Here is a 5,747-nt window from a genome sequence, read left to right as displayed (position 1 = left end):
CAACTGCTTCTATCAGCTTTAAAAAGAAATTATAGCACTGTCAGAACTTGGGGCATATGCCAAAAAAAATACAATGTCTCAATGTAGACAGGGTGCCTTTAAAATTAAAGTAAAAACTGCACTCCAACACTGGAAGACTATCAACACTTTCTATTGCACATTTATAAGTTTAAAATAATATCCTTACATGAGTTTTAATTTGTACATGACAACTCACATAGAAAGGTAATCATGCTCCAAAAACCTTTAAAGAATGCAATAAACAGTATGTATAAGGTATATGGGTGGTGGTGGTGAGGGGGGGACCCTCTGGGCCAGCAAAGGCATGGTGCCCTTGGTTAAGACAAACTGGGGAATTTATGTTAGGTTGTATACCTATAAGCACTACTGGCATAACATTAAAACTAGGTTAAGGAGGGCTGGGAGGGTGAAGCCCTAATGGTCAGGTAGGACAGTGCAACCAAGGTTAGGCTAGGCATGAGAGAGTTAGATGTATCCCTTTAAACATGGTAAGCGATGTTTTATGCAAGATTAAAAGGAGTCCAGAAGGCTAACCCCTAGGCAGATGGGTTGCTGCACCTTACAGCTTAGGCTAAGTTAGTAAGTATTGGTTACTTTAAACCAATGCTAAGATAGTTTAACATGTTTATCATTAAATGCAAAATCCCATAAGCTCAGGTAAACTATCTAGTTCACAAAATTACAGAAGTAGAGAATACAATAGATGAGAGACAAATAAAATAAAGAAAATAAATAGGTTAATTAAGTATTTCTAACAATTCTTCACTTTTCGTCTAAACCATTCACTACAAACGATTAGTAACCACGACACTTGAAGGGTGGGGTGTCTTCCACCACACCTAAATCACCAGTTCCCACTGTGGTTCTGGTTCCCCATAATCGTGGGGTGGGGTCAAGTATCTCAAACAACTAATTTGCTAATGAAATAAGCATCACAATCATTCAAAGTACACATAATAGGAAAATCACATTTTCAACTTTGGAATGTGATTATAGTTTATTAAAGTACAAATTAACCATTTGCAGCTCACCCAACCCAGCACCACACATTCCCATGTCTCCCAATTTGAATGGAGATAAAAAAAACAAATAGTCTGGCTGCAAGTCAAAATCTTAAAATCAGAGTAGGTTGGAGGAGCTAGGGGCTACACAAGTAACTAAGGTGTGTAGTCCAACAATGTTCCTTTATGATTAATGGCACCCTAGGTTACGACTGGTTGGGATGTCTTCGTATCCCGATAGGACATGATCTTGCACCCTAAACAGGGTTAGCCCAGGTCAGGTGAAGATACATTCCTGATAATCACTCATGATTTACAGTACTTGACCGTACACCACGTAGGCTAACGTCTTTGGGTACATCCCTGAAATTCACTGAATTTCGTTTTCTGAACACAAAACGGTGTCAAAAACTAGCCTACCCGGAAAAATGAATCGTTTAATCTTAGTACATTTGAAATACTGACATGAGCAATCGGCTCACAAAAATGTCTATTTCCCAAATTATCACTAAAAAAAACTATGGAGAAAGATATATCTCGTACTTTTATCATAAACACAAACAAAAGCAAATTCCCAACAAAGGCCTATGCAAACAGCCGTGAGAACATTTTGTTGGTGCCAATAATCATTACCAGGCCTAATTAAACTAATTTTTCTTATTATATAGACCGGAGTAAGCTAAATAAAAAGCATATTTTCATGCCAATTACTGTATTAGCAATAACCGAACCTGACAAGGTAACAATAACATGCTGTTACGTTTGAGGATGGTGATAAAATATCAAGCTTGCAATTTACCTTCCAAGGACGATAAAGTTGTTCGGTCTGTTCCACTTGCCATGATAATTTATCTGTCGCCTAAACTTCGCTTCGATATTAACAAACTTCAAGTCTACTTCCACACACTTAATACCCCAAACGTAACCTGTTTACCGAATCACACTTCACAAAATACGGAAACTGAATACACTACAATTAACGTACAGATCGATGGGACCTTTATTAAAAGACGGATGTTACGCGAACTTCCAGTATCACATAGCTAGTCATAACTCATAAGCGCAAATTTATCAGACCGCCACTAGATGGCTCTGCGACGATAGGTAGAGCCATAGAGTTCGCTATAGCAATCTCCTTTATTATACCTGAATTAACAGTATCTTTCTTTCACCTTACTTTCCACCCTCTAGCAATTATTTCATGAAGTGCAACTGCGAAGTTTTCCTCCTGTTGTACCTTTAAAACATTTTTACTCTCAATTTCCCCTTCAGCGATGAATGATGTTGCCAGTGCTTGGCATTTGGCCTAAATTTGAAATTCGTTTCATTTCTAGCTACATGAATCGAAATTTATTGATTTAATAAAGGTTTAGAGGCAGATTACTATACAATTTCAAAGTATTTCACTTTGTCTGAAAACCTTAAGGATGAAAATTTAATTTCATATTGACCTTTTTTCAAGCGTTACCAGCTAACGTAAGGTAATTCGTTTTTATTTTGTAAAAATGCAATTGCACCATTTATAAATTGTCAATTTAAACACAGGAAAATGACATACAAATTCAAATAGGGTTTGCAACCTCTTAATGAAGCAAAGTTGATGTGTTCCAGAACAAATTTTATTTCATTCAATATGGAAGCCCGGCGGTAAGTATCAAATGGCAAGTGTGGGTCAAGGTATCTAGGCCTAATAAAGCAACAAACGGGCATTGGTAGTTTTCGAAATAGATCGATTTTTTCGCGATGTAACCAGGATAGCTTTAAACATACTTTGAAGATATGTCGCCTAATATAAAAAAAAAATGTTCAAAATGAGCGTTAAACAAGTTTACTATCAGCAATAAAACATTGAAAACGAGTATGGCATCAGATGAAAGATATCACTGAAAAGTTCCCAATATAATTTTCACATTCATATAATGTAATCAGAAAATAAAAATACGAGCAATTTGGGCTATGCGATACTGGATCTTAATGTCAGCATTCAGAATTAAAGGATAAAGCTAAGACGAACGGCATACATATTGAACATTGCTTTGAATTTTATAAATATGAAACAAGTTACGAAATCTATGGTTATCATTCACTCATTGGTTAAAAGCTAAATCAATTTTAATACAAATTACAGAATTTGCAGAGCAGCTATTTGCCATTTTACATGGGCCATTCTTCCTGTATGTAGCCTAATGTCATGAAGCATTAAAACCCATTTACCTTATATAGTCAACTTTTTTTTTTTTTGGCGTTTTATAATGTGGAAGTCACAGCTACTCTTCGATTATCATCCTTTTCCGTAAGCATTACGTTTAATCACATTGAGAGTGTTACCCATAGATGTTACCACTGTCTTTATCCGTTCTTTTCTATTGCTATCGGCGATATAAAAGAAAACGAATCCATCTTGAGCAGTCGGGTTTAACTAAAAAAAAAAAGTAGTCTGCCTTTTCTTACAAATTATATCCCATTTGTTGAAATTTCATGCGTGCATTTCTCTTCTACTTTACTACTAGCCATTCGAAAACAACTGCAGTTCTACAGAAAAGGTCCGCGGGACGCCATGTTTAACACCAGTGCTTCGAGATTGAAGTAAAAATATAACCAATAGACGGTAAATCTCACCTGTACATCATATAAACCCTTTTCTATCATTAATAAACTTTATCTCCGTGCAGAGATCTTTCGTAGATTTTTCAAAACACGACTTTTCTAAGCAGGCACTACTACACAGTTATAATGAGTCTAATTAGTTATCCGAATGTTGAACGGTGGTGTGACAAGGTTTGTCGTATAGCCTAGGGTGGTATGGCATCAAAAGAATCACATTTATTTAATGTAAATATAATTTAAGTTGAATTATATAGTGGCTTGTGTATTTATATCATTTATTTCCTTTGAATAAATATTGTAAAGGTGCTCATTTTGAAATATTTCATTCCACTATCACCGGCCACACCCCCTAAGTTAAGTATACCTTAGCTTTACCAGACCACCGAGCTGATTAACAGCTCTCCTAGGGCTGGCCCGAAGGATTAGACTTATCAAAACCACTATTATTAATAATATTGAAGGATGAAGAAAGCATTATGAATATTGACATGGCTTCTTCAGGAATTATAGTCCACCACTATCCCTGATGCAAACTAGTGAAAACACAGTTCTTTGTAGCAACTCGTCAGCTCTAGAATAGAATAGAATAAAGGCTTAAAGTTGTAACAGGAGGAAAACCTTGCAGTTGCACTACGAAACAATTGCTGGGAGAGGGTGGATAGCAAGACGGAAGAGAGAGAAAATGAACAGAGGTACAGTAAAAAGAATGAAAGTGGTTGCAGCTAGTGGCCAAAAGGATGCTGCAAAACACCCTAAGTAGTGCCTACAGTGCACCATGTGAGGTGCACTGACGGTACTACCCCCATACAGGGAAACTTGCCAGCTTCAGCAGCCCTGCATTCTGCCTTGTACTTTTTGTTCATTCCCTTTTCTCTCTCCACCCCTACCTATCACCTTCCAGTTTTACCTTTCTCCGATTTTCAGTTCTCATTTAAGAACATATCCTTTAGAAATGCTGTTATATGATTTTATTAGATTCACAATAATAAATACTGTATATTGTCCAACCTACCATTGCTCGTGCAGTTAAATGTTCTTTTAATTATCAACTTCATATGCAAGATAACAGAGCTCTTGTGAATGAATTGTGATGTAGGCCCTCAACTACAAGTTAGTCCTGGTCTTCCTATATTCCTCATTGACTTATCAGTGTTTTCCCTTTTCTAATTATCAATGTAAATATAACCTGAGTGTATAAGCAATTTATTATGTAGTATTTAGTTCAGGATATTGATTCACATAGTAGTTATACATGGCATAAAAGCAGCTGCCCAAGTATGAATGCACGAAATATGGGCCGTATGGGCCAAGGGTAGTGGGGCCATTCAGCACCTGTGCATGTGCATTGTGCAACACTGTCATTAATATTTGTGGAGCATCACTATCATGTTAAAGTTTGTGGAGCATCTTCTTCAGACAAACCCCGCCCCTTTCTTTTTTTTAAATTTTCATGATCCTTTAAATGTAACTGCCCAATTTCCTAAGAATAACACCTGCAAGTCAGCCATAAATCTCCATAAATATGACTCAAAGTTATGGCTAAATTACTTTAAAATAAAAACCATAACAGCTATAGAGGATTGTAACTACCAAAAATGCACTTTGCCATTCCAGACTAAAATCAACTGTTTTGAATTAAGTTATTAAAGCAATATCCCGACTAAAAATAATTGTGTTAACTAAAACAACCAGCACTGCATAGCTCCATGCCAACCACAGGCTTGCTATGGTCTCATCTTGGGACCTGCATGTACACTGCAATTCTAGACTTGCACAATATTAAGTTCCACAATAAAATATTTAGTGCACTTAATTCACACTGAGCTTTTCAAGCCTAACAGTAGAAAATACTAATAACCAAACTGTACTTACCCCTCAACAATATTATCTTTAGTATATCATAGGCTGCCAGATTTTGCACTTAAATCATTTACCTAATTCCTTTCTCTTCAAGATCAACTGGGGCAGAAGAAATACTGTACACCTAAATAAATGCTCCTGCTATCATCAGAATCACCAACATGACAGGTAACATGTAAGAGGACATTTACTCAATAACACTTGATAACATACGGCAGCTGGCAGATTAATAAAAATGGAAGAGGTTTCAAATTATTA

Source organism: Macrobrachium rosenbergii, chromosome 44, assembly GCF_040412425.1.
Source record: "Macrobrachium rosenbergii isolate ZJJX-2024 chromosome 44, ASM4041242v1, whole genome shotgun sequence".
NCBI classification, from domain to species: Eukaryota; Metazoa; Arthropoda; class Malacostraca; order Decapoda; family Palaemonidae; genus Macrobrachium; species Macrobrachium rosenbergii.
Note: the sequence above shows the minus strand (reverse complement) of the source record.